We start from the raw sequence: 11909 nt of genomic DNA on the forward strand, positions 1-11909 counted from the left end.
AAGTGGCAATAGGCTTAGGTTGTGATGTTGTTCAATGTCTAATACTTAAAACCGAACTTGGCTCAGATTCCCGTTTTCCCAGCTGGGCCAAGTTGTTCGTTTACGTGTTCAGAAAACTGTTATGGGAAAATAAGCTTGGGTAAATGTATTGGTTAATAAAATGATTAAGTTATAAAGAAGGATAACATACTGGGGTCCCGGATTAGCCACGGGGCCCGTTTCCGTTTATTCAGTTTGATTTGAGAAGAAACGCGCACAATCCACCTGGGTTGTCCAGGTTTCTCATAGAAAAGTTTGTTTTTACCTATTTAATCCAAAAATATGATTTTTGATCACTCTTGCTGTTTTGATATTCCCGCAGGTTCGTTAGTCGCGAACTTGCCAGTTTTTATAAAAACTGAATTTGTTTAATCTTCAAATTAGCATAATTAATTAATCGTTAATCATTAAATTATGAAAATTTAGTCACTTATCAATTAAAATATGTAGATTTTTGTAAAAATATTTCTGGAATTATTTACTGATTTATTAATTTATAAAAATTCATTTTGTCAGCTATATTTCGCCTGAAAATCGTCTGTTTATCCCAAACAATTTCCAAAAATTCCACCAAAATTTCTAAATACTCAAATCATGTCTCAAAACAATCTGTAACTATTCCAGAATGTAAAAAGCTCGTGCAATATTCTTTTCGAGCCAAATTCGGCTAAAAAAATTCACACGAACGCATATACACAAAACACCTTTAGACTTCTTCAAATGAACCCAAAATTCATATGTGATCAAAATACATTAAATCTTAGTTCCTAGAAAAATTTCATAATTTTTGAAGTATTTTAGCTATTTTTCCCAATTAAACGTCCCAATTCGGTAATAAATTCGCCAAATATTCTCGAATGGTCGAAAAATTACCAAATTTGAACAGGGACTCAATGACATGGTACCTGATGTCCTTGAAAAATTCAAGGCCTAACAATATGCACATCACAACCTTAACCTAAACAGCCCGTAATCGAGTAAATCGGTATTACCTTTGCGGTTTTTGGTTCGTTTTTGCTCTCTTAATCCAATTTTCGGGTTCTTGTGCTTCTATATAAGCTAGGTACAGGTCCTATATCACAAACCAAGCAGGTTTCATCAATATAACAGCCCTTTAAGTTAGGGTTTCGGCTATTGCACAAAAACGAACTTTTGAACCGCAAAAACGCTGTTTCAACCCTTTAATCCGTGTTTATGGCCAAAAAAACTATCAAAACAGGTTCCTTACCATGTGTATGATCAAAACATGTTTATGGACCATTTCTAGGATTTTTACATGGTTAGGAATGATTTTTAGTAATTAAGACATGTTTTTATGGTATTAATCAAGGTTAAAGAAGTTTAAAAGCTACTTATTTAAGTTGTTACCTTAAGGTTTTGGAAGATTTCTGGAAAAATGACTTGCAGCTGCTTGGACTCCAGTTTTTATCAAGTGAAATGAATAAAAAGGCTTAGGTAACAAGTTTTTATAAAAAAATGGGGTGGGGTGGGGTGCTGCGATCGGAAGCTTCATGGGCCCATTTTGGCCCATTTTTCTGATTCTAAAGGCCCAAAAATGAAAAGCCCAGTCCAAATTTAGTTCGGGTTCGGTTTCTGGCGTGAAAAACTTATCGGGTGCGTTAAACAGTGCGAAAACGAGTGTTTTTCGGCTAGTTTTGTGTAAAATTATAAAAACATACTATATGTTTGTAAAAAACAAAAATATTTTCACGGATCGCTTAAAACATTTCAAGTAAGTGTTTGGTAAGTCTTTTTCGGCTTAACGGATGATACAATGCTTGGTTTGTAACCATCTTTCGTGTTTAAACCTATAGCGGGTAGTTAAACGAGCATGTTTTCGTTTAACTTGTTTGCTATCAAACTAAGGCCATATTACTAATATTTTAGCTTATACTAAACGTATATCTCTTGTAGATGGCCCCTCGGATATCCGGTTCATAACCAGACCCGTTCGGTTATTCGTTTGTTTGTTATGCAATAAACGGTTAAACGCTTATTCGAGTTTGTAAGAACTACGGTGTATCCGGTTTTGTCACGAATGTCACAACAACTCTTTAACGCGCATGTTAGTCTCACCTAGTGCTTCCGGGGGTAATTTGGGAATTCTTTGTTCTCGGGAGTAACTATGGGTCGTTTTGGTAAATATAAGTCCACGGGGGCTGTTTTAATCGAAGTGGTGAGGTCGAGGCTTTAGGTAACTTGAACCATATTAGAATGCCTCATAGGATAAACGAGTCCATTCGGTGTTATTAGTAATGATTGTATGTTAACCGACTGACGTTTGAGTTATGGGGATACTTAGGGGTTCTCTAGCTCGTGGTGAATTCGTGCCTTGTGTCAGGTGAGTTCATGATTCCCCATTTTACTCTTTTCAAGTTTTGGGCTAGCATACACACTTAAGCGATTTTGCTTGTTGAATAGTTTAAATTATTTTACATGGGCTTACTTGTATAGAGTAGGCGTTGGGATGATATTATTGTATGTTTGGATGTATGTCTATACATGTATTATTGTTAGGCCAATAATTGGCGATGTTAATTAGTCGTTATCGACTAAGGATGTTTACGAATGCCTACTTTGTGTTTGCATACGTTGGATGAGATGTTACGTGTTTGGGTTGTACGTGTGCTCGACCCTGATGTTATTACTTGGATGGAACGTTACGTGTTTGGGTTGTACGTGTGCTCAACCCTGATGTTATTACTTGAATGATATTTATAGGGATATAATTATATAGATGTACATATATATAAGTATGACTACTTTTTGTTGATGATGGCCTAGCTGTTCATATCCCGTTTTATTTTAAAACTCTTTGAATGATTATTATAAATGTCAATTATTCAAACTTGAACTCACTCAGCTCAAGCTGACTTTGTGTTTATGTTAGTGTGAGTTTCAGGTTAGGAGGAGGATGCTTACCCGCTTAGACGTGCTCGAGACTACTGGGATGGTTGAAGGCATATCTAGTCGGAAAGTTTTGTTAATGAACATTGTCCTTTTCAATTAATACTTAATACATTGAAATTTGGTTTTGGGCATAATTCCCGAGTTTTTGGAACTTGTTTTAATAATTATGATTTTTTCACTGATTTATACTCTGAACTGGTTTTTGAAATGAAATGAATTGTTTTGAGTTTAAGAATTTTGTAAGTTTATTGGACGATCACCAACTTTAGGATTCCCGGATTCGGGGTCTTACACCAAGACTTATGATAATCCTTCAAGAAACCATGGGATATCAAGGGGGTGTAAACGGGGTACAATTTCAGAAAGGAAGCTTTCCCTTGATCTACAGATTTCTAATACTTCATGTCATCCAGTCCCAGTCTCCAAGAAGAGGAACTTGGACTTCGCTAAGCAGGGAGCTTGCTACTATGACAGTAGCCATTTTATATCAACAACCGTTCAATGTTTCAAGACTTATCTTCAATGGTTTAGTTTTCAGAAAGGAAGCTTTCCCTTGATCTACAAATTTCTAATACATCATGTCATCTAGTCCCTGTCTCCAAGAAGAGGAACTTGGACTTCGCTAAGCAGGGAGCTTGCTACTATGACAGTAGCCATTTTATATCAACAACCGTTCAATGTTTCAAGACTTATCTTCAATGGTTTAGTTTCAAATGTTAAGAAGGAGGTGAATCAGAGATTTCTCATGTACCCAAGATTTCTCCAGATTCTCATCAACAGGTCTCTGCAAAATCTGCAACTGATAGGAGAAGTTCTTAGATTCAAAGACCCTAACATCTGTAAGAGGATGAAGGATGCAAGGAGTAAGTTTGCTGATAATGCAAAATGGGATATTCTGCCTTGGTTGCTTGTTCCGGGTGTGGGAGTAATTGATGTACCACTCACACCTAGACATGATGAAGATGAAGGTGACAACGATGATGTTAATGATGATGATAATGATCAGGGTAATGACGATGATGGTGCTGCTAATGGGCCTATTATTGAACCAATCGCCCATGAAGCTGAAAATGTTGAGGGTGTGGGTCATAATGCTGAAATCAATGAACTGGTTATTGATCCAGTTGGGAATGAGTTGATTGCATTTGCAGGTATTGAACTAGAGGCTCATATGGATATTCTAGAAGGTGATAGTGGACCAATAAATGAGGTTAATGAACCTGTTGTTGGTACAGGTGAAGAAGCAACTAATCAAATGGACGATGATGTTTTTATTGCACAAGTGGTCTCAAATGTGGCTGAAACTATTCAGAAGATCACGCCACCGGATTCACCAGACCCTGCACAAAACCAAGATGATACAGAATCTCTTGAATCTGAGCCTGCTCATGATAACATTCCCTCATCTCCTAACACAACTGATCCACTCAATTCAGACCCTGAACCAATTCAAGAGACTCAAGTTCCAACGCCACCTAAATCTCCCATACAAGAATAAATCATTTCCTCACCTCCTTTGTCATCACCAGCCAAAACTACCCAAGTCACATATGTATCTACACCACCAACCTCACCTCTAAAAGAGACTATACCTACTGAAACCATTCATACTTCCCAAACCATCCCTAAAGAAACTGAATCCTACAAACTATCCTCACCAGAAACCTCTTCACCCGAACGATTCTCAGAACCAGATTTTAAACCCACTCAAGAGACCCCAACTTCAAGTCCTAATGTCTACAGTCTCATATCTGAAAATGCATAATTGGAGTTTGAAAATATTATGTTGAAAGAGAAAAATGCGTTTCTGGAAATAAGGAACAAAGCACTTGAGACTGCTCTGCAACAGGCTCTATTGAGAATTAAAACCCTGGAGCACTCTGAGGTTGAGAAGACCTCAAATGCACCAAAGCAAGGGGAGAATACTGAAGAAGCAAGTGGCTTGAAACTAACTGAAACATATATGCCAGTTAAAGTGATGAAACTGCAGAAGCTGGAACCTCAGATGCTCTAAATATGATAAATGAAGAGTATGAGGGAGATGTTAGAGATGAGGGGGAGTCGGAAGATAAAGAGAATGATGCTGAAGAAGAGACCCCTGATCAAATTTCTAAAAGAAAATTAAAAGATAAAGGGGTGGCTCTAGCTGATGTAGACCTTCATCCAAAAGCTACTCATAACGTAATATCTGGTGATGAAATTTTGGAGAAGGGTGATGAAATGGATAAAGACATAGCTGAAGTGGAATCTGTAAAAATAGTCATGAAACTCATAAATGAAGAACTGGCCACAATGACTACAGATAATGAAGATGAAGAGGAAGTTCCTCATGAGGTGCTGGAGGCACTGATTGATATGAAAAAGGAGGAAGAGAAAGAAAGGCTGCAAAGGCTAGCTGACGAGGCTATAGGGGCTGCTATGGAGGAGCTGAAAAAGAAACAAGTTGAACAAAAAACTCCAATAGCATAAGAAGAAGTTAAGCCCAAGCAAGCACAAACTGAATTCGAGCATGAAACTGAACAACCAAAAATGCAAGAGCTCGGGTTGGTTCCAAGAAATCCAGAAGCAAGTGAAGAAGAAACAATAGAACTTTCTTATGGATCAGTGGTTAAGATAGTTATTTTGAAAACTCTTACAGAAATACTGAATAATCCTGAAAGACATGCTCCGGAAATTGTTGTTGCTACTAAAAAGACCCAAAAGGAATTTGAACAAAGATGCAGTAATCCAGAACCAATAGTTGAAGAGGTAGTTGAAACTACAGAGCCTATAATTAAAGAAGTTGGCAATGATGATCCTCAGATCACAGAGCCCAGAATTGAAGAGATCATTGATGATGAACAAGTAAATATGACTCATAAGCATAAGAACTGGCCACAATGACTACAGATAATGAAGATGAAGAGGAAGTTCCTCAAGAGGTGCTGGAGGCACTGATTGATATGAAAAAGGAGGAAGAGGAAGAAAGGCTGCAAAAACTAGCTGATGAGGCTATAGGGGCTGCTATGGAGGAGCTGAAAAAGAAACAAGTTGAACAACAAACTCCAATAGCACAAGAAGAAGTTAAGCCCAAGCAAGCACAAACTGAATTCGAGCATGAAACTGAACAACCAAAAATGCAAGAGCTCGGATTGGTTCCAATAAATCCAGAAGCGAGTGAAGAAGAAACAATAGAACTTTCTTATGGATCAGTGGTTAAGATAGTTATTTTGAAAACTCTTACAGAAATACTAAATAATCCTGAAAGACATGCTCCTAAAATTGTTGTTGCTGCTAAAAAGACCCAAAAGGAATTTGAACAAAGATGCAGTAATCCAGAACCAATAGTTGAAGAGGTAGTTGAAACTACAGAGCCTATAATTAAAGAAGTTGGTAATGATGATCCTCAGATCACAGAGCCCGGAATTGAAGAGATCATTGATGATGAACAAGCAAATATGACTCATAAGCATATGGAAACTAAACCAATTATTACTGAGTCAGAGCATGAAGCTGAGGGGTCCAAGAAAAGTAAAGAAACATCTAAAATAGAGACCCCCAAACCAAAAAGACAAAAATCTGTGAAGGTACACAAAAGAAGGGAAACACAACCCAAGGTTGATGAAGGGTCTCAGACAAGTCAAAATGAAGAACCTATGATAGGAGCCCTTCACAACTTGGATGAACACATTGAATCTGATGAAGAGGAAGAAAGGGAAAAGAAAATTGATGATAATGAAAAGGAGGATAGAGCCTACCTCTTGAGCCTTAAATATGATATGAAATATCTTCAAAGGATGTCTAAGGAGAAGATCACACAAGAGGCCGAAGGCTGGAGGCAGAGAGAGTAAAAAACAGAATTCTTGACAAAGGCTGGTCATAAGCCTGCATTTTTGAACCTACAATCATTTGATACATTTAAAAGAATATACAAGAATGCTCTGGTGGATGATGTAGCAAACTATGTTGAGAAACTAAGCAAGAGAAAAGAGAAGGAAGAGAAGGTGTTAAAAGAATCTGACAGTAGCAAGAGAAGAATTGAAAAGAAAATCAAAGATGAAAAGGAGTATGAGTCATTAAAGGGGAAACATAAAGATATCAAGTTCTTGCAATTACATGTATTCGCCTACAATTCTTTAATTAACTTGTCTCTTGATGAACTGAAAGAAAGTACAGATGGTCAAGGATTCTCACAAGGATCAGAAATGCTCTGTAGATTGCTTGAGAGAAAAGGAATTGAGAATGAGACTGGAGAAGGAGAAGGAAGATGTAGAAAAGAGAAAGGCAGAGGTCACACAATGGTTCAATGATCCACAAAGAGTACAAACATTGAAGGACCTTGTGATGATTAATGGAATGACCGAAGAAGAATTTGATAAAATGCCTCATGATCAACTTCTTGATGTCTATCCTAGAGAGCAGATGTTATTTCTAGACACTAAAAGAAAACTACAGGAAGACAAGATGAAAAAGCAAGAAGAAGAAAGGGCGTACATGATAAGCATACTCTATAAAAGAGTGCAAATCCAGCCAGAGTATTAATGCAGACTGATTAAACAATCAAACAATGGTTTGGAGAGTCAGAAATAGAAGAAGCATAGAAGAATCCACCAATAAGCTCAAGCAGAATTGGTGTAAGATCAGAGATTGTGAGGCCTGAACCTTCAAGGAATTTGAATCTGCCTACACATCTCTACTTTGATAAAAGATCAAGGACCTTAAGAGTAGTGACTGAAGATAATGAAGAGAGCTTAATAATTTTCAGAGATGACTTGAGAAACTTCTCAAATGAACAACTGAAGAAAATGGCTCAGTTGGACCTTTATGACAATCAAGAGAAAAACCAACTTGCAGGACTACAGAGAAATGACCTCTCAAAGTTTATAAAAGAACAATCTAAGAAGGGGTTCGCATTTCTCAAGCAGAAAATAAGAGAAGCACGCAGTGAGGCTGAGAGGGAGAAGAGAAGAAAACGGATCAATGAGGTTCACACTCTGGAGTCTCTCTATGGGACTCAAAGAAAAGTAAAACTCATCAAGCAAGCAGCTCAAGTGGAAAAAGAAGAACCTTGAAAGAGTGTTTAGCCATGAGAAGGGAGATGATGGAGCCAAACTCGCAAGTACAACAAAATGGCCGAATAGTCCATCTCACCTACAACAAAAACAAAGACTCAATATCACTCAGAAATGCATCAGGAGGAACGATTGCAGTAGTTGAGTATGATGAGGATCTAAACTTCATACACATCCTAGACTTACTAGATATTATCAATGTAGAATTCCAACTTGATTCTGAAGATGGAGTGGAGTTAGATATGTTCAAGCAAAAGGCTGCCTTCATAAAACTCAAGAAAGAAAAAGCTGTTGAAAGGAGCCAGGGAAGAAGATAGTGGGATGGAGCTTAAGGACGATCGAATTTATTCCTGTTTATCTATATTTTGTTTGTCATAATATATTTTGTTTTGAAATTTGAACAATGTATGAATTTGATGTTTAATGCCTACAAGGCATAATTCCTTATGTAATGTAACGATATTTGTGCCTAAATTGACTATCTTTAGAAAGCTGATACATGTGTAACTATATGCAGGTATGTTTTGGTGCATCTGAGCTTGTTCCAATCTAGAGGGAGATTGTTGAGTCGGATTTGAGCAAGGGAGATTGGAATCTTCTCAATCTCCTCAAGAAATCAGCTAAGTATGGAATACGAGCAAGCCTAGATCATCGAGCATGGTTTACTACCTCGAGCATGGTCTTTCAGCTTATTCTTCTAAGTGTTGAAAGCTTTGAGCAAGCTACACTTCTCCGAGCAAAAGTGTTCTTCTATCGAGTATGGATTGCCAATTGAGCAAACAGCTTGATCATTCAAGTTTTAGCCAAGTGTTCCGAGCACAGGATGTCCAAGCACAATGGTGAAGAGCATGGATGCAATAAGAAGATGTCATATGTTGCGAAGTATAGACTTTAAGCATGGTTCAGTTCCGAGCAAGCTTCAAATCCGAGCATGCTGAAGATTGCTAATAAGTTCAAGACGAAACTGAAGACATAAAGAAGAATAGGCTTGCTCGATGGACAAGTTCGAGAAAAGAAAGGATTGGACAAGAAGATTGAAGCATGCTAGAGGAGAATATTTTCTATATGAAAATATTCTAAGTAAAGTATGCTCGAAGACACTCATCGAGCATGCATTGCATATTGAGTCTGCTCGAGCAAGATACATATCATGCTAGAACAGTCTTACACTTGTATTTTTAGTTATTTTTCATTATTTAATGATTAGGAATTCTAGAAGGAATGTCAGGGTCTATAAATAGCACCCTAGGTTTCCATTTAGGCGACGGATGGAAGACGACGACAGGCGCGCGCAATACGAGAGAAAAACATTCCAAACGAATTATCTCTTTGTTTTTCTCGTACCGCCGCCGACGTCACGAAACCCTAGACATTCCTTTCACTGTTACATTAAACGATATATTAAATGCAATGAATCTTTGTCTTTGATTGTGTTATTAACGACTACCATTTATTGTTTCGTAATCATTATATCACACCTTCATTCCCATCCGTTGAATATCCTGATTCCGCCTTTGGATTATTGAATCTGTGTGTTCTTGTCAACCTGTTTAAGGTTTACACCAGATTAACGGTCCTGACATTTTCTTACACGGGTTCTCAACAACGACTGACTCCTATGCACACCAAGCAAACGCTTCTGCAATCATCTTACTTTAAGGTGATGATCCAAAAAGTCATCCCTGACATTGCTTCTTCCAAGCTCTCGGGAAAAATACCCAAAGCACCTTGTGCTTACGTGAAGCCGATTCATGTATGATTAAGATCGCATATACCATGGTAAGGCGTGAGTGGCGGCCACTGTGGCGCGACTTTGCGTGTAACATCTTGGATTTTTCGTATTTGTATTCGTTTATGTTTAAACCAATTCGAGATTGTAATTCGGATCTTTCAAATTATTTAAAACTTGTATTAAACTTGGTTTAACTTATTTTATAATTTCATAACTTTCAATCACGCCAAATAGTCCTTAGAAACTCTTAAAATCGCTTAATATGGCTAAAAATGCATTTTCGGGAACTATAGGGACTAATTTTGCCAATTTTTTCCAATTTTTGATTAAATTAACGAAACTTAAACTCCAAAAAATGTTATAGAAGGTTCAAATTTGTTTTCTTATTGTCCAAGCTGAATTTTGTTAGTTGATATACCTGAGTTTTCTCATTAATAGCTTATTTTGTTTCCTAATCGAGTGGATTACTTCATAAACAAGTTATAATTCAATATACTTAATCAAAGCATACCTCTAAACCCTAAAAACTAATGGAAACATCAGCCACCATCCCCTCCCATGAAATTAATTATATTCTTTATCAATTTCATAAAGATTGTTAAGTTCTTTCATCTACGGTTTGACTTTGATGTTCAAGACCACTTTAACCTACATTATCTATTGTTTCATTCATCGCTTAGGTAAGTTGTCTTCATAAAAAATGTTGGTTTTTATCTAATTAATAAAATCCCTCTATCAATTTTACTGATTAATGGGGTTTTGTTGGTCAATTGCTTTCCGACCCGTTTAGGGGCACAAAAGTCAATTTAAATGATTTTCAATGACTATATATTCTGATCGGAAATAGCTTTTGGTCAAGAAGACTTTTAGTTTTATCTCGAGATTTTGGGTGTATTGACCAAAACCCGACTCCCGACTCGCTGTTCTGATTCTGGTCAGTCCCAGGTCGCTTATTTGCTGAAAACCTCATAACCGGAGTTCTATACATCAGTTTGGATTGATTCCTGAGGATATGTTCTCGGTTTTGAATCCATTTTATTTTGTATAAGTCTCAGGTCTAGTTGGATCAGAAAACTTTTCATGTTAACTTTGCTTGTTTATTCCATCTCTCAGTTTATTCACTTAATTGTCAAGGTGTGATATCATTCCCCCTTTTATTTTACTGTTTTTAAATGTTTTGGGGACATATGCGTACTAATATTTCCTTTTATATTACATATATACATAAAAATAGCAAACGAATGATTGTGTGTATTTAATCAAATGTTATTTGTTACTTGCTTATGTGCTTACATTCTATCATATTTGGAGAGGTCCATCATAATCACATTATAGTATGATTATATGCCGTCCTAGTAGCCATAGCCCGTGTTCATGAGGCATGGTCAACCGACAATGACATTTGTATGCTAGTCATAGTAGCCATAGCCTGTGTTCGTGAGGCACGGTTAACTTACAAACTATTTGGTCACGGTTTGATTCATTATTACTCATATTATTTTGCTTGAGCGGTTATTATTTATCATTTATTACATATTATTATTAGTTTCAAAACTGGTGATCATCTCACTCAACATGTGTTGACAAATCTTTGTTTATTTTCTACCCACATGTAGGTTATCAATTGATTTGAAGCTAATGTGAAGAACACATAGAAAGACCTTAGACAATAAAATAAAGAATAGTTATATTTTATTTTGGTAATTTGTTAAACTTTGTGTACTTGATTGAAATTTGAAATAAATAAATAAATAGTCATATTTTATATCGTATGATAGTACCTTATGAGCTGTGAACCATGGTTCACACCCTAACATTTCCACCTTAGGTTGTGGTGTGACATTGCGACCACACCGAATGCAATGGGAAGATTTGAATGGAGACCACCATGGAAAATAAATTCCGTTCTTGAGGACAAGAACATTTTGGAGCAGTGGGTAATTTATATGACCTGACCCACGAAAACATCTCAAGAGAAGCCACATTTATTAGTTATTTTGCAAGTTCAAGTCTATCCACTACTTCCTCTAATTTAGCATTTATTATTTATCTTTTTATTGCCCATTAGTCCATGATGAGAGATCATGTTAGATCATGTTAGTGCAATTATTTCCTTATTATTGTATTTAAGTAGCCTTGGTGTTTTAATGAAAGTTAAGCAGACAATTATGAAGTAA

Source organism: Bidens hawaiensis, unplaced genomic scaffold, assembly GCF_021521415.1.
Source record: "Bidens hawaiensis isolate Kalapana, Puna unplaced genomic scaffold, B.hawaiensis_p1.1 tig00010563_1, whole genome shotgun sequence".
NCBI lineage: Eukaryota > Viridiplantae > Streptophyta > Magnoliopsida > Asterales > Asteraceae > Bidens > Bidens hawaiensis.